Source organism: Hemitrygon akajei, chromosome 10 (genome assembly GCF_048418815.1).
Source record: "Hemitrygon akajei chromosome 10, sHemAka1.3, whole genome shotgun sequence".
In the NCBI taxonomy this organism is placed as follows: domain Eukaryota; kingdom Metazoa; phylum Chordata; class Chondrichthyes; order Myliobatiformes; family Dasyatidae; genus Hemitrygon; species Hemitrygon akajei.
In genome coordinates this window covers 95,782,684-95,807,249 of record NC_133133.1, presented here as the reverse complement: position 1 = coordinate 95,807,249, position 24,566 = coordinate 95,782,684, and positions in this window count along the sequence as shown.

Below are 24,566 nucleotides of genomic sequence, written 5' to 3'. Positions count from 1 at the left end.
GTGGAAATGTGGTGCTCGACACCGTGCATTGTGACTGTTGTGGAAATGAGATGAGGTGCTCGACCCCATGCAATGTGACTCTTGTGGAAATGTGATGTTCAACCCCATACATTGTGACTGTTGTGGATATGAGGTGCTTGACCTCGTGCGTTGTGACTGTTGTGGACATGTGATGCTTGACCCCATGCATTGTGACTGTTGTGGAAATGAGGTGCTCGACCCCATACATTGTGACTGTTGTGGAAATGTGATGCTCTACCCCGTGCATTGTGACTGTTGTGGAAATGTGGTTCTTGACCCCGTGAATTGTGACTGTTGTGGAAATGAGGTGCTCGACCCCATACATTGTGACTGTTGTGGAAAGGTGGTGCTCGACCCCGTGCATTGTGACTGTTGTGGAAATGTGATGCTTGACGGCATTCATTGTGACTGTTGTGGAAATGTGTTGCTCGACCACGTGCATTGTGACTGTTGTGGAAATGTGTTGCTTGACCCCTTGCATTGTGACAGTTGTGGAAATGAGATGAGGTGCTTGACCCTGTGCATTGTGACTGTTGTGGAAATGTGTTGCTTGACCCCGTGCATTTTGACTGTTGTGGAAATGTGGTGCTTGACCCCTTGCATTGTGACTGTTGTGGAAATGAGATGCGGTGCTTGACCCCGTGCATTGTGACTGTCGTGGAAATGTGGTTCTTGACTCCATGAATTGTGACTGTTGTGGAAATGTGGTGCTCGACCCTGTGCATTGTGACTGTTGTGGAAATGAGATGAGGTGCTTTACCCCGTGCATTGTGACTGTTGTGGATATGAGATGAGGTGCTTGACCCCATGCAATGTGACTCTTGTGGAAATGTGATGTTCAACCCCATACATTGTGACTATTGTGGATATGAGGTGCTTGACCTCGTGCGTTGTGACTGTTGTGGACATGTGATGATTGACCCCATGCATTTTGACTGTTGTGGAAATGAGGTGCTCGACCCCATACATTGTGACTGTTCTGGAAATGTGATGCTCTACCCCGTGCATTGTGACTGTTGTGGAAATGTGGTTCTTGACCCCGTGAATTGTGACTGTTGTGGAAATGAAGTGCTCGACCCCATACATTGTGACTGTTGTGGAAATGAGGTGCTCCACCCCATGCATTGTGACTGTTGTGGAAATGTGGTGCTCGACCCCGTGCATTGTGACTGTTGTGGAAATGTGATGCTTGACGGCATCAATTGTGACTGTTGTGGAAATGTGTTGCTCGACCACATGCATTGTGACTGTTGTGGAAATGTGTTGCTTGACCCCGTGCATTGTGACTGTTATGGAAATGTGGTGCTTGACCCCTTGCATTGTGACTGTTGTGGAAATGAGATGCGGTGCTTGACCCCGTGCATTGTGACTGTTGTGGAAATGTGTTGCTTGACCCCGTGCATTGTGACTGTTGTGGAAATGTGGTGCTTGACCCCTTGCATTGTGACTGTTGTGGAAATGAGATGCGGTGCTTGACCCCGTGCATTGTGACTGTCGTGGAAATGTGGTTCTTGACTCCGTGAATTGTGACTGTTGTGGAAATGAGGTGCTCGACCCCATGCATTGTGACTGTTGTGGAAATGAGATGAGGTGCTTTACCCCGTGCATTGTGACTGTTGTGGAAATGAGATGAGGTGCTTTACCCCGTGCATTGTGACTGTTGTGGAAATGAGATGAGGTGCTCGACCCCATGCAATGTGACTCTTGTGGAAATGTGATGTTCCGCCCCATACATTGTGACTGTTGTGGATATGAGGTGCTTGACCTCGTGCATTGTGACTGTTGTGGACATGTGATGATTGACCCCATGCATTTTGACTGTTGTGGAAATGAGGTGCTCGACCCCATACATTGTGACTGTTCTGGAAATGTGATGCTCTACCCCGTGCATTGTGACTGTTGTGGAAATGTGGTTCTTGACCCCGTGAATTGTGACTGTTGTGGAAATGTGATGCACTACCCCGTGCATTGTGAATGTTGTGGAAATGTGGTTCTTGACCCCGTGAATTGTGACTGTTGTGCAAATGAGGTGCTCGACCCCATACATTGTGACTGTTGTGGAAATGAAGTGCTCCACCCCATGCATTGTGACTGTTGTGGAAATGTGGTGCTCGACCCCGTGCATTGTGACTGTTGTGGAAATGTGGTGCTTGACCCCATGCATTGTGACTGTTGTGGAAATGTGGTGCTCGACCCCATACATTGTGACTGATGTGGAGATGTGGTGCTGGAGCCCATGCATTTGGACTGTTGTGGAAATGTGATGCTCAACCCCGTACATTGTGACTGTTGTGGAAATGAGGTGCTTGACCCCGTGCATTGTGACTGTTGTGGACATGTGATGCTTGACCCCATGCATTGTGACTGTTGTGGAAATGAGGTGCTCGACCCCATACATTGTGACTGTTGTGGAAATGTGATGCTCTACCCCGTGCATTGTGACTGTTGTGGAAATGTGATGCTTGACGGCATTCATTGTGACTGTTGTTGAAATGTGTTGCTCGACCACGTGCATTGGGACTGTTGTGGAAATGTGTTGCTTGACCCCTTGCATTGTGACTGTTGTGGAAATGAGATGAGGTGCTTGACCCTGTGCATTGTGACTGTTGTGGAAATGTGTTGCTTGACCCCGTGCATTGTGACTGTTGTGGAAATGTGGTGCGTGACCCCTTGCATTGTGACTGTTGTGGAAATGAGATGAGGTGCTTGACCCTGTGCATTGTGACTGTTGTGGAAATGTGTTGCTTGACCCCGTGCATTGTGACTGTTGTGGAAATGAGGTGCTCGACCCCATGCATTGTGACTGTTGTGGAAATGTGGTGCTCGACACCGTGCATTGTGACTGTTGTGGAAATGAGATGAGGTGCTCGACCCCATGCAATGTGACTCTTGTGGAAATGTGATGTTCAACCCCATACATTGTGACTGTTGTGGATATGAGGTGCTTGACCTCGTGCGTTGTGACTGTTGTGGACATGTGATGCTTGACCCCATGCATTGTGACTGTTGTGGAAATGAGGTGCTCGACCCCATACATTGTGACTGTTGTGGAAATGTGATGCTCTACCCCGTGCATTGTGACTGTTGTGGAAATGTGGTTCTTGACCCCGTGAATTGTGACTGTTGTGGAAATGAGGTGCTCGACCCCATACATTGTGACTGTTGTGGAAAGGTGGTGCTCGACCCCGTGCATTGTGACTGTTGTGGAAATGTGATGCTTGACGGCATTCATTGTGACTGTTGTGGAAATGTGTTGCTCGACCACGTGCATTGTGACTGTTGTGGAAATGTGTTGCTTGACCCCTTGCATTGTGACAGTTGTGGAAATGAGATGAGGTGCTTGACCCTGTGCATTGTGACTGTTGTGGAAATGTGTTGCTTGACCCCGTGCATTTTGACTGTTGTGGAAATGTGGTGCTTGACCCCTTGCATTGTGACTGTTGTGGAAATGAGATGCGGTGCTTGACCCCGTGCATTGTGACTGTCGTGGAAATGTGGTTCTTGACTCCATGAATTGTGACTGTTGTGGAAATGAGGTGCTCGACCCCATGCATTGTGACTGTTGTGGAAATGTGGTGCTCGACCCTGTGCATTGTGACTGTTGTGGAAATGAGATGAGGTGCTTTACCCCGTGCATTGTGACTGTTGTGGATATGAGATGAGGTGCTTGACCCCATGCAATGTGACTCTTGTGGAAATGTGATGTTCAACCCCATACATTGTGACTATTGTGGATATGAGGTGCTTGACCTCGTGCGTTGTGACTGTTGTGGACATGTGATGATTGACCCCATGCATTTTGACTGTTGTGGAAATGAGGTGCTCGACCCCATACATTGTGACTGTTCTGGAAATGTGATGCTCTACCCCGTGCATTGTGACTGTTGTGGAAATGTGGTTCTTGACCCCGTGAATTGTGACTGTTGTGGAAATGAAGTGCTCGACCCCATACATTGTGACTGTTGTGGAAATGAGGTGCTCCACCCCATGCATTGTGACTGTTGTGGAAATGTGGTGCTCGACCCCGTGCATTGTGACTGTTGTGGAAATGTGATGCTTGACGGCATCAATTGTGACTGTTGTGGAAATGTGTTGCTCGACCACATGCATTGTGACTGTTGTGGAAATGTGTTGCTTGACCCCGTGCATTGTGACTGTTATGGAAATGTGGTGCTTGACCCCTTGCATTGTGACTGTTGTGGAAATGAGATGCGGTGCTTGACCCCGTGCATTGTGACTGTTGTGGAAATGTGTTGCTTGACCCCGTGCATTGTGACTGTTGTGGAAATGTGGTGCTTGACCCCTTGCATTGTGACTGTTGTGGAAATGAGATGCGGTGCTTAACCCCGTGCATTGTGACTGTTGTGGAAATGAGATGAGGTGCTCGACCCCATGCAATGTGACTCTTGTGGAAATGTGTTGCTTGACCCCGTGCATTGTGACTGTTATGGAAATGTGGTGCTTGACCCCTTGCATTGTGACTGTTGTGGAAATGAGATGCGGTGCTTGACCCCGTGCATTGTGACTGTTGTGGAAATGTGGTGCTTGACCCCTTGCATTGTGACTGTTGTGGAAATGTGATGAGGTGCTTGACCCTGTGCATTGTGACTGTTGTGGAAATGTGTTGCTTGACCCCGTGCATTGTGACTGTTGTGGAAATGTGGTGCATGACCCCTTGCATTGTGACTGTTGTGGAAATGTGGTTCTTGACCCCGTGAATTGTGACTGTTGTGGAAATGTGATGCACTACCCCGTGCATTGTGAATGTTGTGGAAATGTGGTTCTTGACCCCGTGAATTGTGACTGTTGTGCAAATGAGGTGCTCGACCCCATACATTGTGACTGTTGTGGAAATGAAGTGCTCCACCCCATGCATTGTGACTGTTGTGGAAATGTGGTGCTCGACCCTGTGCATTGTGACTGTTGTGGAAATGTGGTGCTTGACCCCATGCATTGTGACTGTTGTGGAAATGTGGTGCTCGACCCCATACATTGTGACTGATGTGGAGATGTGGTGCTGGAGCCCATGCATTTGGACTGTTGTGGAAATGTGATGCTCAACCCCGTACATTGTGACTGTTGTGGAAATGAGGTGCTTGACCCCGTGCATTGTGACTGTTGTGGACATGTGATGCTTGACCCCATGCATTGTGACTGTTGTGGAAATGAGGTGCTCGACCCCATACATTGTGACTGTTGTGGAAATGTGATGCTCTACCCCGTGCATTGTGACTGTTGTGGAAATGTGATGCTTGACGGCATTCATTGTGACTGTTGTTGAAATGTGTTGCTCGACCACGTGCATTGGGACTGTTGTGGAAATGTGTTGCTTGACCCCTTGCATTGTGACTGTTGTGGAAATGAGATGAGGTGCTTGACCCTGTGCATTGTGACTGTTGTGGAAATGTGTTGCTTGACCCCGTGCATTGTGACTGTTGTGGAAATGTGGTGCGTGACCCCTTGCATTGTGACTGTTGTGGAAATGAGATGAGGTGCTTGACCCTGTGCATTGTGACTGTTGTGGAAATGTGTTGCTTGACCCCGTGCATTGTGACTGTTGTGGAAATGAGGTGCTCGACCCCATGCATTGTGACTGTTGTGGAAATGTGGTGCTCGACACCGTGCATTGTGACTGTTGTGGAAATGAGATGAGGTGCTCGACCCCATGCAATGTGACTCTTGTGGAAATGTGATGTTCAACCCCATACATTGTGACTGTTGTGGATATGAGGTGCTTGACCTCGTGCGTTGTGACTGTTGTGGACATGTGATGCTTGACCCCATGCATTGTGACTGTTGTGGAAATGAGGTGCTCGACCCCATACATTGTGACTGTTGTGGAAATGTGATGCTCTACCCCGTGCATTGTGACTGTTGTGGAAATGTGGTTCTTGACCCCGTGAATTGTGACTGTTGTGGAAATGAGGTGCTCGACCCCATACATTGTGACTGTTGTGGAAAGGTGGTGCTCGACCCCGTGCATTGTGACTGTTGTGGAAATGTGATGCTTGACGGCATTCATTGTGACTGTTGTGGAAATGTGTTGCTCGACCACGTGCATTGTGACTGTTGTGGAAATGTGTTGCTTGACCCCTTGCATTGTGACAGTTGTGGAAATGAGATGAGGTGCTTGACCCTGTGCATTGTGACTGTTGTGGAAATGTGTTGCTTGACCCTGTGCATTTTGACTGTTGTGGAAATGTGGTGCTTGACCCCTTGCATTGTGACAGTTGTGGAAATGAGATGCGGTGCTTGACCCCATGCATTGTGACTGTCGTGGAAATGTGGTTCTTGACTCCATGAATTGTGACTGTTGTGGAAATGAGATGCTCGACCCCATGCATTGTGACTGTTGTGGAAATGTGGTGCTCGACCCTGTGCATTGTGACTGTTGTGGAAATGAGATGAGGTGCTTTACCCCGTGCATTGTGACTGTTGTGGATATGAGATGAGGTGCTTGACCCCATGCAATGTGACTCTTGTGGAAATGTGATGTTCAACCCCATACATTGTGACTATTGTGGATATGAGGTGCTTGACCTCGTGCGTTGTGACTGTTGTGGACATGTGATGATTGACCCCATGCATTTTGACTGTTGTGGAAATGAGGTGCTCGACCCCATACATTGTGACTGTTCTGGAAATGTGATGCTCTACCCCGTGCATTGTGACTGTTGTGGAAATGTGGTTCTTGACCCCGTGAATTGTGACTGTTGTGGAAATGAAGTGCTCGACCCCATACATTGTGACTGTTGTGGAAATGAGGTGCTCCACCCCATGCATTGTGACTGTTGTGGAAATGTGGTGCTCGACCCCGTGCATTGTGACTGTTGTGGAAATGTGATGCTTGACGGCATCAATTGTGACTGTTGTGGAAATGTGTTGCTCGACCACATGCATTGTGACTGTTGTGGAAATGTGTTGCTTGACCCCGTGCATTGTGACTGTTATGGAAATGTGGTGCTTGACCCCTTGCATTGTGACTGTTGTGGAAATGAGATGCGGTGCTTGACCCCGTGCATTGTGACTGTTGTGGAAATGTGTTGCTTGACCCCGTGCATTGTGACTGTTGTGGAAATGTGGTGCTTGACCCCTTGCATTGTGACTGTTGTGGAAATGAGATGCGTTGCTTGACCCCGTGCATTGTGACTGTTGTGGAAATGAGATGAGGTGCTCGACCCCATGCAATGTGACTCTTGTGGAAATGTGTTGCTTGACCCCGTGCATTGTGACTGTTATGGAAATGTGGTGCTTGACCCCTTGCATTGTGACTGTTGTGGAAATGAGATGCGGTGCTTGACCCCGTGCATTGTGACTGTTGTGGAAATGTGGTGCTTGACCCCTTGCATTGTGACTGTTGTGGAAATGTGATGAGGTGCTTGACCCTGTGCATTGTGACTGTTGTGGAAATGTGTTGCTTGACCCCGTGCATTGTGACTGTTGTGGAAATGTGGTGCATGACCCCTTGCATTGTGACTGTTGTGGAAATGAGATGCGGTGCTTGACCCCGTGCATTGTGACTGTCGTGGAAATGTGGTTCTTGACTCCGTGAATTGTGACTGTTGTGGAAATGAGGTGCACGACCCCATGCATTGTGACTGTTGTGGAAATGTGCTGCTCGACCCCGTTCATTGTGACTGTTGTGGAAATGAGATGAGGTGCTTTACCCCGTGCATTGTGACTGTTGTGGAAATGAGATGAGGTGCTCGACCCCATGCAATGTGACTCTTGTGGAAATGTGATGTTCCGCCCCATACATTGTGACTGTTGTGGATATGAGGTGCTTGACCTCGTGCATTGTGACTGTTGTGGACATGTGATGATTGACCCCATGCATTGAAACTGTTGTGGAAATGTGGTTCTTGACCCCTTAAATTGTGACTGTTGTGGAAATGAGGTGCTCGACCCCATACATTGTGACTGTTGTGGAAATGAGGTGCTTGACCCCATGCATTGTGACTGTTGTGGAAATGAGGTGCTCAACCCCGTGCATTGTGACTGTTGTGGAAATGTGATGCTCTACCCCGAGCATTGTGACTGTTGTGGAAATGTGGTTCTTGACCCCTTAAATTGTGACTGTTGTGGAAATGAGGTGCTCGACCCCATACATTGTGACTGTTGTGGAAATGAGGTGCTTGACCCCATGCATTGTGACTGTTGTGGAAATGAGGTGCTCAACTCCGTGCATTGTGACTGTTGTGAAAATGTGATGCTCTACCCCATGCATTGTGACTGTTGTGGAAATGTGGTTCTTGACCCCGTGAATTGTGACTGTTGTGGAAATGAGGTGCTCGACCACATACATTGTGACTGTTGTGGAAATGTAGTGATCGACCTCGTGCAATGTGACTGTTGTGGAAATGAGGTGCTTGACCCCATGCATTTTGACTGTTGTGGAAATGTGGTGCTCGACCCCATACATTGTGACTGATGTGGATATGTGGTGCTGGAGCCCTTGCATTTGGACTGTTGTGGAAATGTGATGCTCAAACCCATACATTGTGACTGTTGTGGAAATGAGGTGCTTGACCCCGTGCATTGTGACTGTTGTGGACATGTGATGCTTGACCCCATGCATTGTGACTGTTGTGGAAATGTGGTGCTCGACCCCATGCATTGTGACTGTTGTGGAAATGAGGTGCTTGACCCCTTGCATTGTGACTGTTGTGGAAATGAGGTGCTCAACCCCGTGCATTGTGACTGTTGTGGAAATGTGATGCTCTACCCCGTGCATTGTGAATGTTGTGGAAATGTGGTTCTTGACCCCGTGAATTGTGACTGTTGTGGAAATGAGGTGCTCGACCCCATATATTGTGACTGTTGTGGAAATGAAGTGCTCCACCCCATGCATTGTGACTGTTGTGGAAATGTGGTGCTCGACCCCGTGCATTGTGACTGTTGTGGAAATGTGGTGCTTGACCACATGCATTGTGACTGTTGTGGAAATGTGGTGCTCGACCCCATACATTGTGACTGATGTGGAAATGAGGTGCTTGACCCCGTGCATTGTGACTGTTGTGGAAATGTGGTGCTCGACCCCATACATTGTGACTGATGTGGAGATGTGGTGCTGGAGCCCATGCATTTGGACTGTTGTGGACATGTGATGCTTGACCCCATGCATTGTGACTGTTGTGGAAATGAGGTGCTCGACCCCATACATTGTGACTGTTGTGGAAATGTGATGCTCTACCCCGTGCATTGTGACTGTTGTGGAAATGTGTTTCTTGACCCCGTGAGTTGTGACTGTTGTGGAAATGAGGTGCTCGACCCCATACATTGTGACTGTTGTGGAAATGTGGTGCTCCACCCCATGCATTGTGACTGTTGTGGAAAGGTGGTGCTCGACCCCGTGCATTGTGACTGTTGTGGAAATGTGATGCTTGACGGCATTCATTGTGACTGTTGTTGAAATTTGTTGCTCGACCACGTGCATTGTGACTGTTGTGGAAATGTGTTGCTTGAACCCTTGCATTGTGACTGTTGTGGAAATGAGATGAGGTGCTTGAACCTGTGCATTGTGACTGTTGTGGAAATGTGTTGCTTGACCCCGTGCATTGTGACTGTTGTGGAAATGTGGTGCTTGACCCCTTGCATTGTGACTGTTGTGGAAATGAGATGCGGTGCATGACCCCGTGCATTGTGACTGTCGTGGAAATGTGGTTCTTGACTCCGTGAATTGTGACTGTTGTGGAAATGAGGTGCTCGACCCCATGCATTGTGACTGTTGTGGAAATGTGGTGCTCGACACCGTGCATTGTGACTGTTGTGGAAATGAGTTGCTCAACCCCGTGCATTGTGACTGTTGTGGAAATGTGACGCTCTACACCGTGCATTGTGACTGTTGTGGAAATGTGATGCTCTACCCCGAGCATAGTGACTGTTGTGGAAATGTGGTTCTTGACCCCTTAAATTGTGACTGTTGTGGAAATGAGGTGCTCGACCCCATACATTGTGACTGTTGTGGAAATGAGGTGCTTGACCCCATGCATTGTGACTGTTGTGGAAATGAGGTGCTCAACCCCGTGCATTGTGACTGTTGTGGAAATGTGATGCTCTACCCCGAGCATTGTGACTGTTGTGGAAATGTGATGAGGTGCTTGACCCTGTGCATTGTGACTGTTGTGGAAATGTGTTGCTTGACCCCGTGCATTGTGACTGTTGTGGAAATGTGGTGCATGACCCCTTGCATTGTGACTGTTGTGGAAATGAGATGCGGTGCTTGACCCCGTGCATTGTGACTGTCGTGGAAATGTGGTTCTTGACTCCGTGAATTGTGACTGTTGTGGAAATGAGGTGCACGACCCCATGCATTGTGACTGTTGTGGAAATGTGCTGCTCGACCCCGTTCATTGTGACTGTTGTGGAAATGAGATGAGGTGCTTTACCCCGTGCATTGTGACTGTTGTGGAAATGAGATGAGGTGCTCGACCCCATGCAATGTGACTCTTGTGGAAATGTGATGTTCCGCCCCATACATTGTGACTGTTGTGGATATGAGGTGCTTGACCTCGTGCATTGTGACTGTTGTGGACATGTGATGATTGACCCCATGCATTGAAACTGTTGTGGAAATGTGGTTCTTGACCCCTTAAATTGTGACTGTTGTGGAAATGAGGTGCTCGACCCCATACATTGTGACTGTTGTGGAAATGAGGTGCTTGACCCCATGCATTGTGACTGTTGTGGAAATGAGGTGCTCAACCCCGTGCATTGTGACTGTTGTGGAAATGTGATGCTCTACCCCGAGCATTGTGACTGTTGTGGAAATGTGGTTCTTGACCCCTTAAATTGTGACTGTTGTGGAAATGAGGTGCTCGACCCCATACATTGTGACTGTTGTGGAAATGAGGTGCTTGACCCCATGCATTGTGACTGTTGTGGAAATGAGGTGCTCAACTCCGTGCATTGTGACTGTTGTGAAAATGTGATGCTCTACCCCATGCATTGTGACTGTTGTGGAAATGTGGTTCTTGACCCCGTGAATTGTGACTGTTGTGGAAATGAGGTGCTCGACCACATACATTGTGACTGTTGTGGAAATGTAGTGATCGACCTCGTGCAATGTGACTGTTGTGGAAATGAGGTGCTTGACCCCATGCATTTTGACTGTTGTGGAAATGTGGTGCTCGACCCCATACATTGTGACTGATGTGGATATGTGGTGCTGGAGCCCTTGCATTTGGACTGTTGTGGAAATGTGATGCTCAAACCCATACATTGTGACTGTTGTGGAAATGAGGTGCTTGACCCCGTGCATTGTGACTGTTGTGGACATGTGATGCTTGACCCCATGCATTGTGACTGTTGTGGAAATGTGGTGCTCGACCCCATGCATTGTGACTGTTGTGGAAATGAGGTGCTTGACCCCTTGCATTGTGACTGTTGTGGAAATGAGGTGCTCAACCCCGTGCATTGTGACTGTTGTGGAAATGTGATGCTCTACCCCGTGCATTGTGAATGTTGTGGAAATGTGGTTCTTGACCCCGTGAATTGTGACTGTTGTGGAAATGAGGTGCTCGACCCCATATATTGTGACTGTTGTGGAAATGAAGTGCTCCACCCCATGCATTGTGACTGTTGTGGAAATGTGGTGCTCGACCCCGTGCATTGTGACTGTTGTGGAAATGTGGTGCTTGACCACATGCATTGTGACTGTTGTGGAAATGTGGTGCTCGACCCCATACATTGTGACTGATGTGGAAATGAGGTGCTTGACCCCGTGCATTGTGACTGTTGTGGAAATGTGGTGCTCGACCCCATACATTGTGACTGATGTGGAGATGTGGTGCTGGAGCCCATGCATTTGGACTGTTGTGGACATGTGATGCTTGACCCCATGCATTGTGACTGTTGTGGAAATGAGGTGCTCGACCCCATACATTGTGACTGTTGTGGAAATGTGATGCTCTACCCCGTGCATTGTGACTGTTGTGGAAATGTGTTTCTTGACCCCGTGAGTTGTGACTGTTGTGGAAATGAGGTGCTCGACCCCATACATTGTGACTGTTGTGGAAATGTGGTGCTCCACCCCATGCATTGTGACTGTTGTGGAAAGGTGGTGCTCGACCCCGTGCATTGTGACTGTTGTGGAAATGTGATGCTTGACGGCATTCATTGTGACTGTTGTTGAAATTTGTTGCTCGACCACGTGCATTGTGACTGTTGTGGAAATGTGTTGCTTGAACCCTTGCATTGTGACTGTTGTGGAAATGAGATGAGGTGCTTGAACCTGTGCATTGTGACTGTTGTGGAAATGTGTTGCTTGACCCCGTGCATTGTGACTGTTGTGGAAATGTGGTGCTTGACCCCTTGCATTGTGACTGTTGTGGAAATGAGATGCGGTGCATGACCCCGTGCATTGTGACTGTCGTGGAAATGTGGTTCTTGACTCCGTGAATTGTGACTGTTGTGGAAATGAGGTGCTCGACCCCATGCATTGTGACTGTTGTGGAAATGTGGTGCTCGACACCGTGCATTGTGACTGTTGTGGAAATGAGTTGCTCAACCCCGTGCATTGTGACTGTTGTGGAAATGTGACGCTCTACACCGTGCATTGTGACTGTTGTGGAAATGTGATGCTCTACCCCGAGCATAGTGACTGTTGTGGAAATGTGGTTCTTGACCCCTTAAATTGTGACTGTTGTGGAAATGAGGTGCTCGACCCCATACATTGTGACTGTTGTGGAAATGAGGTGCTTGACCCCATGCATTGTGACTGTTGTGGAAATGAGGTGCTCAACCCCGTGCATTGTGACTGTTGTGGAAATGTGATGCTCTACCCCGAGCATTGTGACTGTTGTGGAAATGTGGTTCTTGACCCCTTAAATTGTGACTGTTGTGGAAATGAGGTGCTCGACCCCATACATTGTGACTGTTGTGGAAATGAGGTGCTCAACCCCGTGCATTGTGACTGTTGTGGAAATGTGATGCTCTACCCCGTGCATTGTGACTATTGTGGAAATGTGGTTCTTGACCCCGTGAATTGTGACTGTTGTGGAAATGAGGTGCTCGACCCCATACATTGTGACTGTTGTGGAAATGAGGTGCTCCACCCCATGCATTGTGACTGTTGTGGAAATGTGGTGATCGACCTCGTGCAATGTGACTGTTGTGGAAATGTGGTGCTTGACCCCATGCATTTTGACTGTTGTGGAAATGTGGTGCTCGACCCCATACATTGTGACTGTTGTGGAAATGAAGTGCTCCACCCCATGCATTGTGACTGTTGTGGAAATGTGGTGCTCGACCCCGTGCATTGTGACTGTTGTGGAAATGTGGTTCTTGACCCCATGCATTGTGACTGTTGTGGAAATGTGGTGCTCGACCCCATACATTGTGACTGATGTGGAGATGTGGTGCTGGAGCCCATGCATTTGGACTGTTGTGGAAATGTGATGCTCAAACCCGTACATTGTGACTGTTGTGTAAATGAGGTGCTTGACCCCGTGCATTGTGATTGTTGTGGACATGTGATGCTTGACCCCATACATTGTGACTGTTGTGGAAATGAGGTGCTCGACCCCATACATTGTGACTGTTGTGGAAATGTGATGCTCTACCCCGTGCATAGTGACTGTTGTGGAAATGTGGTTCTTGACCCCGTGAGTTGTGACTGTTGTGTAAATGAGGTGCTCGACCCCATACATTGTGACTGTTCTGGAAATGAGATGAGGTGCTTGACCCTGTGCATTGCGACTGTTGTGGAAATGTGTTGCTTGAACCCGTGCATTGTGACTGTTGTGGAAATGTGGTGCTTGACCCCTTGCATTGTGACTGTTGTGGAAATGAGATGCGGTGCTTGACCCCGTGCATTGTGACTGTTGTGGAAATGTGGTTCTTGACTCCGTGAATTGTGACTGTTGTGGATATGAGGTGCTCGACCCCATGCATTGTGACTGTTGTGGAAATGTGGTGCTCGACCCCGTGCATTGTGACTGTTGTGGAAATGAGATGAGGTGCTTTACCCCGTGCATTGTGACTGTTGTGGAAATGAGATGAGGTGCTCGACCCCATGCAATGTGACTCTTGTGGAAATGTGATGTTCAACCCCATACATTGTGACTGTTGTGGATATGAGGTGCTTGACCTCGTGCATTGTGACTGTTGTGGAAATGTGATGCTCTACTCCGTGCATTTTGACTGTTGTGGAAATGTGATGCTTGACCCCATGCATTGTGACTGTTTTGGAAATGTGTTGCTCGACCCCGTGCATTGTGACTGTTGTGGAAATGAGATGAGGTGCTTGACCCCGTGCATTGTGACTGTTGTGGAAATGAGGTGCTTGACCTCGTGCATTGTGACTGTTGTGGAAATAAGATGAGGTGCTTTACCCCGTGCATTGTGACTGTTGTGGAAATGAGATGAGGTGCTCGACCCCATGCAATGTGACTCTTGTGGAAATGTGATGTTCAACCCCATACATTGTGACTGTTGTGGATATGAGGTGCTTGACCTCGTGCATTGTGACTGTTGTGGAAATGTGATGCTCTACTCCGTGCATTGTGACTGTTGTGGAAATGTGGTGCTTGACCCTATGGATTGTGACTGTTGTGGAAATGTGTTGCTTGACCCCATGCATTGTGACTGTTGTGGAAATGTGATGGTCTACTCTGTGCATTGTGACTGTTGTGGAAATGTGGTGCTTGACCCCGTGCATTGTGACTGTTGTGGAAATGTGATGCTTGACCCCATGCATTGTAACTGCTGTGGAAATGTGGTGCTTGACCCCATGCATTGTGACTGTTGTGGAAATGTGGTGCTTGACCCTATGCATTGTGACTGTTGTGGAAATGTGGTGCTGGACCCCATGCATTGTGACTGTTGTGGAAATGTGGTGCTCGACCCCATACATTGTGACTGATGTGGAAATGTGGTGCTGGAGCCCATGCATTTGGACTGTTGTGGAAATGTGGTGCTTGACCCCATGCATTGTGACTTTTGTGGAAATGTGATGCTTGACCCCATGCATTGTGACTGTTTTGGAAATGTGTTGCTCGACCCCGTGCATTGTGACTGTTGTGGAAATGTGGTGCTTGACCCCTTGCATTGTGACTGTTGTCGAAATGAGATGAGGTGCTTGACCCCGTGCATTGTGACTGTTGCGTAAATGAGATGAGGTGCTCGACCCCGTGCAATGTGACTCTTGTGGAAATGTGATGCTCGACACCATACATTGTGACTGTTGTGGAAATGTGATGCTTGACCCCATGCATTGTAACTGCTGTGGAAATGTGGTGCTTGACCCCATGCATTGTGACTGTTGTGGAAATGTGGTGCTTGACCCTATGCATTGTGACTGTTGTGGAAATGTGGTGCTGGACCCCATGCATCGTGACTGTTGTGGAAATGTGTTGCTCGACCCCATACATTGTGACTGATGTGGAAATGTGGTGCTGGAGCCCATGCATTTGGACTGTTGTGGAAATGTGGTGCTTGACCCCATGCATTGTGACTTTTGTGGAAATGTGTTGCTTGACCCCATGCATTGTGACTGTTGTGGAAATGTGATGCTCGACCCCGTGCATTGTGACTGTTGTGGAAACGTGGTGCTTGACCCCATGCATTGTGACAGTTGTGGAACTGTGGTGCTTGACCCTATGCATTGTGACCGTTGTGGAAATGAGGTGCTCGAACCCGTGCATTGTGACTGTTGTAGAAATGAGGTGCTCGACCCTATACATTGTGACTGTTGTGGAAATGTCGTGCTCGACCCTGTGCATTGTGACTGTTGTGGAAATGTGATGCTTGACCCCATGCATTGTGACTGTTGTGGAAATGAGGTGCTCAACCCCGTGCATTGTGACTGTTGTGGAAATGTGATGCTCTACTCCGTGCATTGTGACTGTTGTGGAAATGTGGTGCTTGACCCTATGGATTGTGACTGTTGTGGAAATGTGTTGCTTGACCCCATGCATTGTGACTGTTGTGGAAATGTGATGCTTGACGGCATTCATTGTGACTGTTGTGGAAATGTGTTGCTCGACCACGTGCATTGTGACTGTTGTGGAAATGTGTTGCTTGACCCAATGCATTGTGACTGTTGTGGAAATGTGGTGCTTGACCCCTTGCATTGTGACTGTTGTGGAAATGAGATGCTGTGCTTGACCCCGTGCATTGTGACTGTTGTGGAAATGTGGTGCTTGACCCCTTGCATTGCGACTGTTCTGGAAATGAGATGAGGTGCTTGACCCTGTGCATTGCGACTGTTGTGGAAATGTGTTGCTTGACCCCGTGCATTGTGACTGTTGTGGAAATGTGGGGCTTGACCCCTTGCATTGTGACTGTTGTGGAAATGAGATGCGGTGCTTGCCCCCGTGCATTGTGACTGTTGTGGAAAAGTGGTACTTGACTCCGTGAATTGTGACTGTTGTGGATATGAGGTGCTCGACCCCATGCATTGTGACTGTTGTGGAAATGAGACGAGGTGCTTTACCCCGTGCATTGTGACTGTTGTGGAAATGAGATGAGGTGCTCGACCCCATGCAATGTGACTCTTGTGGAAATGTGATGTTCAACCCCATACATTGTGACTGTTGTGGATATGAGGTGCTTGACCTCGTGCATTGTGACTGTTGTGGAAATGTGATGCTCTACTCCGTGCATTTTGACTGTTGTGGAAATGTGGTGCTTGACCCTATGGATTGTGACTGTTGTGGAAATGTGTTGCTTGACCCCATGCATTGTGACTGTTGTGGAAATGTGATGCTTGACCCCATGCATTGTGACTGTTGTGGAAATGAGGTGCTCAACCCCGTGCATTGTGACTGTTGTGGAAATGTGATGCTCTACTCCGTGCATTGTGACTGTTGTGGAAATGTGGTGCTTGACCCTGTGCATTGCGACTGTTGTGGAAATGTGTTGCTTGACCCCGTGCATTGTGACTGTTGTGGAAATGTGGTGCTTGACCCCTTGCATTGTGACTGTTGTGGAAATGTGGTGCTTGACCCTATGGATTGTGACTGTTGTGGAAATGTGTTGCTTGACCCCATGCATTGTGACTGTTGTGGAAATGTGATGGTCTACTCTGTGCATTGTGACTGTTGTGGAAATGTGGTGCTTGACCCCATGCATTGTGACTGTTGTGGAAATGTGGTGCTTGACACTATGCATTGTGACTGTTGTGGAAATGTGGTGCTTCACTCCGTGCATTGTGACTGTTTTGGAAATGTGATGCTTGAACCCATGCATTGTGACTGTTGTGGAAATGTGATGCTTGACCCCATGCATTGTGACTGTTTTGGAAATGTGTTGCTCGACCCCGTACATTGTGACTTTTGTGGAAATGTGGTGCTTGACCCCTTGCATTGTGACTGTTGTGGAAATGAGATGAGGTGCTCGACCCCGTGCAATGTGACTCTTGTGGAAATGTGATGCTCGACACCATACATTGTAACTGTTGTGGAAATGTGGTGCTTGACCCCATGCATTGTGACTGTTGAGGAAATGTGATATTTGACCCCATAAATTGTGACTGTTGTGGAAATGTGATGCTCTACTCCGTGCATTGTGACTGTTGTGGAAATGTGGTGCTTGACACTATGCATTGTGACTGTTGTGGAAATGTGTTGCTTGACCCCATCCATTGTGACTGTTGTGGAAATGTGATGCTCTACTCCGTGCATTGTGACTGTTGTGGAAATGTGGAGCTTGACCACATGCATTTTGACTGTTGTGGAAATGTGGTGCTTGACCCTATGCATTGTGACTGTTGTGGAAATGTGGTGCTGGACCCCATGCATTGTGACTGTTGTGGAAATGTGGTGCTCGACCCCATACATTGTGACTGATGTGGAAATGTGGTGCTGGAGCCCATGCATTTGGGCTGTTGTGGAAATGTGGTGCTTGACCCCATGCATTGTGACTTTTGTGGAAATGTGTTGCTTGACCCCATGCATTGTCACTGTTGTGGAAATGTGATGCTCGACCCCGTGCATTGTGACTGTTGTGGAAAAGTGGTGCTTGACCCCATGCATTGTGACATTTGTGGAACTGTGGTGCTTGACCCTATGCATTGTGACTGTTGTGGAAATGAGGTGCTCGAACCCGTGCATTGTGACTGTTGTGGAAATGAGGTGCTCGACCCTATACATTGTGACTGTTGTGGATATGTCATGCTCGACCCTGTGCATTGTGACTGTTTTGGAAATGTGGTGCTCGACCCCATGCATTGTGACTGTTGTGGAAATGTGATGCTCTACTCCGTGCATTTTGACTGTTGTGGAAATGTGATGCTTGACCCCATGCAGTGTGACTGTTGTGGAAATGAGGTGCTCAACCCCGTGCATTGTGACTGTTGTGGAAATGTGATGCTCTACTCCGTGCATTGTGACTGTTGTGGAAATGTGGTGCTTGACCCTATGGATTGTGACTGTTGTGGAAATGTGTTGCTTGACCCCATGCTTTGTGACTGTTGTGGAAATGTGATGGTCTACTCTGTGCATTGTGACTGTTGTGAAAATGTGGTGCTTGACCCCATGCATTGTGACTGTTGTGGAAATGTGATGCTTGACCCCATGCATTGTGACTGTTGTGGAAATGTGATGCTTGACCCCATGCATTGTGACTGTTTTGGAAATGTGTTGCTTGACCCCGTGCATTGTGACTGTTGTGGAAATGTGGTGCTGGACCCCTTGCATTCTGACTGTTGTGGAAATGAGATGAGGTGCTTGACCCCGTGCATTGTGACTGTTGTGGAAATGAGATGAGGTGCTCGACCCCGTGCAATGTGACTCTTGTGGAAATGTGATGCTCGACACCATACATTGTGACTGTTGTGGAAATGAGGTGCTTGACCCCATGCATTGTGACTGTTGTGGAAATGTGATGCTTGACCCCATGCATTGTAACTGCTGTGGAAATGTGGTGCTTGACCCCATGCATTGTGACTGTTGTGGAAATGTGGTGCTTGACCCTATGCATTGTGACTGTTGTGGAAATGTGGTGCTGGACCCCATGCATTGTGACTGTTGTGGAAATGTGGTGCTCGACCCCATACATTGTGACTGATGTGGAAATGTGGTGCTGGAGCCCATGCATTTGGACTGTTGTGGAAATGTGGTGCTTGACCCCATGCATTGTGACTTTTGTGGAAATGTGTTGCTTGACCCCATGCATTGTGACTGTTGTGGAAATGTGATGCTCGACCCCGTGCATTGTGACTGTTGTGGAAACGTGGTGCTTGACCCCATGCATTGTGACAGTTGTGGAACTGTGGTGCTTGACCCTATGCATTGTGACTGTTGCGGAAATGAGGAGCTCGAACCCGTGCATTGTGACTGTTGTGGAAATGAGGTGCGCGACCCTATACATTGTGACTGTTGTGGAAATGTCGTGCTCGACCCTGTGCATTGTGACTGTTGTGGAAATGTGATGCTTGACCCCATGCATTGTGACTGTTGTGGAAATGAGGTGCTCAACCCCGTGCATTGTGACTGTTGTGGAAATGTGATGCTCTACTCCGTGCATTGTGACTGTTGTGGAAATGTGGTGCTTGACCCTATGGATTGTGACTGTTGTGGAAATATGTTGCTTGACCCCATGCATTGTGACTGTTGTGGAAACGTGGTGCTCGACCCCGTGCATTGTGACTGTTGTGGAAATGTGATGCTTGACGGCATTCATTGTGACTGTTGTGGAAATGTGTTGCTCGACCACGTGCATTGTGACTGTTGTGGAAATGTGTTGCTTGACCCAATGCATTGAGACTGTTGTGGAAATGTGGTGCTTGACCCCTTGCATTGTGACTGTTGTGGAAATGAGATGCTGTGCTTGACCCCGTGCATTGTGACTGTTGTGGAAATGTGGTGCTTGACCCCTTGCATTGTGACTGTTCTGGAAATGAGATGAGGTGCTTGACCCTGTGCATTGCGACTGTTGTGGAAATGTGTTGCTTGAACCCGTGCATTGTGACTGTTGTGGAAATGTGGTGCTTGACCCCTTGCATTGTGACTGTTGTGGAAATGAGATGCGGTGCTTGACCCCGTGCATTGTGACTGTTGTGGAAATGTGGTTCTTGACTCCGTGAATTGTGACTGTTGTGGATATGAGGTGCTCGACCCCATGCATTGTGACTGTTGTGGAAATGTGGTGCTCGACCCCGTGCATTGTGACTGTTGTGGAAATGAGATGAGGTGCTTTACCCCGTGCATTGTGACTGTTGTGGAAATGAGATGAGGTGCTCGACCCCATGCAATGTGACTCTTGTGGAAATGTGATGTTCAACCCCATACATTGTGACTGTTGTGGATATGAGGTGCTTGACCTCGTGCATTGTGACTGTTGTGGAAATGTGATGCTCTACTCCGTGCATTTTGACTGTTGTGGAAATGTGATGCTTGACCCCATGCATTGTGACTGTTTTGGAAATGTGTTGCTCGACCCCGTGCATTGTGACTGTTGTGGAAATGAGATGAGGTGCTTGACCCCGTGCATTGTGACTGTTGTTGAAATGAGGTGCTTGACCTCGTGCATTGTGACTGTTGTGGAAATGAGATGAGGTGCTTTACCCCGTGCATTGTGACTGTTGTGGAAATGAGATGAGTTGCTCGACCCCATGCAATGTGACTCTTGTGGAAATGTGATGTTCAACCCCATACATTGTGACTGTTGTGGATATGAGGTGCTTGACCTCGTGCATTGTGACTGTTGTGGAAATGTGATGCTCTACTCCGTGCATTGTGACTGTTGTGGAAATGTGGTGCTTGACCCTATGGATTGTGACTGTTGTGGAAATGTGTTGCTTGACCCCATGCATTGTGACTGTTGTGGAAATGTGATGGTCTACTCTGTGCATTGTGACTGTTGTGGAAATGTGGTGCTTGACCCCGTGCATTGTGACTGTTGTGGAAATGTGATGCTTGACCCCATGCATTGTAACTGCTGTGGAAATGTGGTGCTTGACCCCATGCATTGTGACTGTTGTGGAAATGTGGTGCTTGACCCTATGCATTGTGACTGTTGTGGAAATGTGGTGCTGGACCCCATGCATTGTGACTGTTGTGGAAATGTGGTGCTCGACCCCATACATTGTGACTGATGTGGAAATGTGGTGCTGGAGCCCATGCATTTGGACTGTTGTGGAAATGTGGTGCTTGCGCCTATGCATTGTGACTTTTGTGGAAATGTGATGCTTGACCCCATGCATTGTGACTGTTTTGGAAATGTGTTGCTCGACCCCGTGCATTGTGACTGTTGTGGAAATGTGGTGCTTGACCCCTTGCATTGTGACTGTTGTCGAAATGAGATGAGGTGCTTGACCCCGTGCATTGTGACTGTTGCGTAAATGAGATGAGGTGCTCGACCCCGTGCAATGTGACTCTTGTGGAAATGTGATGCTCGACACCATACATTGTGACTGTTGTGGAAATGTGATGCTTGACCCCATGCATTGTAACTGCTGTGGAAATGTGGTGCTTGACCCCATGCATTGTGACTGTTGTGGAAATGTGGTGCTTGACCCTATGCATTGTGACTGTTGTGGAAATGTGGTGCTGGACCCCATGCATCGTGACTGTTGTGGAAATGTGTTGCTCGACCCCATACATTGTGACTGATGTGGAAATGTGGTGCTGGAGCCCATGCATTTGGACTGTTGTGGAAATGTGGTGCTTGACCCCATGCATTGTGACTTTTGTGGAAATGTGTTGCTTGACCCCATGCATTGTGACTGTTGTGGAAATGTGATGCTCGACCCCGTGCATTGTGACTGTTGTGGAAACGTGGTGCTTGACCCCATGCATTGTGACAGTTGTGGAACTGTGGTGCTTGACCCTATGCATTGTGACCGTTGTGGAAATGAGGTGCTCGAACCCGTGCATTGTGACTGTTGTGGAAATGAGGTGCTCGACCCTATACATTGTGACTGTTGTGGAAATGTCGTGCTCGACCCTGTGCATTGTGACTGTTGTGGAAATGTGATGCTTGACCCCATGCATTGTGACTGTTGTGGAAATGAGGTGCTCAACCCCGTGCATTGTGACTGTTGTGGAAATGTGATGCTCTACTCCGTGCATTGTGACTGTTGTGGAAATGTGGTGCTTGACCCTATGGATTGTGACTGTTGTGGAAATGTGTTGCTTGACCCCATGCATTGTGACTGTTGTGGAAATGTGATGCTTGACGGCATTCATTGTGACTGTTGTGGAAATGTGTTGCTCGACCACGTGCATTGTGACTGTTGTGGAAATGTGTTGCTTGACCCAATGCATTGTGACTGTTGTGGAAATGTGGTGCTTGACCCCTTGCATTGTGACTGTTGTGGAAATGAGATGCTGTGCTTGACCCCGTGCATTGTGACTGTTGTGGAAATGTGGTGCTTGACCCCTTGCATTGCGACTGTTCTGGAAATGAGATGAGGTGCTTGACCCTGTGCATTGCGACTGTTGTGGAAATGTGTTGCTTGACCCCGTGCATTGTGACTGTTGTGGAAATGTGGGGCTTGACCCCTTGCATTGTGACTGTTGTGGAAATGAGATGCGGTGCTTGCCCCCGTGCATTGTGACTGTTGTGGAAAAGTGGTACTTGACTCCGTGAATTGTGACTGTTGTGGATATGAGGTGCTCGACCCCATGCATTGTGACTGTTGTGGAAATGAGACGAGGTGCTTTACCCCGTGCATTGTGACTGTTGTGGAAATGAGATGAGGTGCTCGACCCCATGCAATGTGACTCTTGTGGAAATGTGATGTTCAACCCCATACATTGTGACTGTTGTGGATATGAGGTGCTTGACCTCGTGCATTGTGACTGTTGTGGAAATGTGATGCTCTACTCCGTGCATTTTGACTGTTGTGGAAATGTGGTGCTTGACCCTATGGATTGTGACTGTTGTGGAAATGTGTTGCTTGACCCCATGCATTGTGACTGTTGTGGAAATGTGATGCTTGACCCCATGCATTGTGACTGTTGTGGAAATGAGGTGCTCAACCCCGTGCATTGTGACTGTTGTGGAAATGTGATGCTCTACTCCGTGCATTGTGACTGTTGTGGAAATGTGGTGCTTGACCCTGTGCATTGCGACTGTTGTGGAAATGTGTTGCTTGACCCCGTGCATTGTGACTGTTGTGGAAATGTGGTGCTTGACCCCTTGCATTGTGACTGTTGTGGAAATGTGGTGCTTGACCCTATGGATTGTGACTGTTGTGGAAATGTGTTGCTTGACCCCATGCATTGTGACTGTTGTGGAAATGTGATGGTCTACTCTGTGCATTGTGACTGTTGTGGAAATGTGGTGCTTGACCCCATGCATTGTGACTGTAGTGGAAATGTGGTGCTTGACACTATGCATTGTGACTGTTGTGGAAATGTGGTGCTTCACTCCGTGCATTGTGACTGTTTTGGAAATGTGATGCTTGAACCCATGCATTGTGACTGTTGTGGAAATGTGATGCTTGACCCCATGCATTGTGACTGTTTTGGAAATGTGTTGCTCGACCCCGTACATTGTGACTTTTGTGGAAATGTGGTGCTTGACCCCTTGCATTGTGACTGTTGTGGAAATGAGATGAGGAGCTCGACCCCGTACAATGTGACTCTTGTGGAAATGTGATGCTCGACACCATACATTGTAACTGTTGTGGAAATGTGGTGCTTGACCCCATGCATTGTGACTGTTGAGGAAATGTGATATTTGACCCCATAAATTGTGACTGTTGTGGAAATGTGATGCTCTACTCCGTGCATTGTGACTGTTGTGGAAATGTGGTGCTTGACACTATGCATTGTGACTGTTGTGGAAATGTGTTGCTTGACCCCATCCATTGTGACTGTTGTGGAAATGTGATGCTCTACTCCGTGCATTGTGACTGTTGTGGAAATGTGGAGCTTGACCACATGCATTTTGACTGTTGTGGAAATGTGGTGCTTGACCCTATGCATTGTGACTGTTGTGGAAATGTGGTGCTGGACCCCATGCATTGTGACTGTTGTGGAAATGTGGTGCTCGACCCCATACATTGTGACTGATGTGGAAATGTGGTGCTGGAGCCCATGCATTTGGTCTGTTGTGGAAATGTGGTGCTTGACCCCATGCATTGTGACTTTTGTGGAAATGTGTTGCTTGACCCCATGCATTGTCACTGTTGTGGAAATGTGATGCTCGACCCCGTGCATTGTGACTGTTGTGGAAAAGTGGTGCTTGACCCCATGCATTGTGACATTTGTGGAACTGTGGTGCTTGACCCTATGCATTGTGACTGTTGTGGAAATGAGGTGCTCGAACCCGTGCATTGTGACTGTTGTGGAAATGAGGTGCTCGACCCTATACATTGTGACTGTTGTGGATATGTCATGCTCGACCCTGTGCATTGTGACTGTTTTGGAAATGTGGTGCTCGACCCCATGCATTGTGACTGTTGTGGAAATGTGGTTCTTGACGCTGTGAATTGTGACTGTTTTGGAAATGTGTTGCTTGACCCAATGCATTGTGACTGTTGTGGAAATGTGGTGCTTGACCCCTTGCATTGTGACTGTTGTGGAAATGAGATGCTGTGCTTGACCCCGTGCATTGTGACTGTTGTGGAAATGTGGTGCTTGACCCCTTGCATT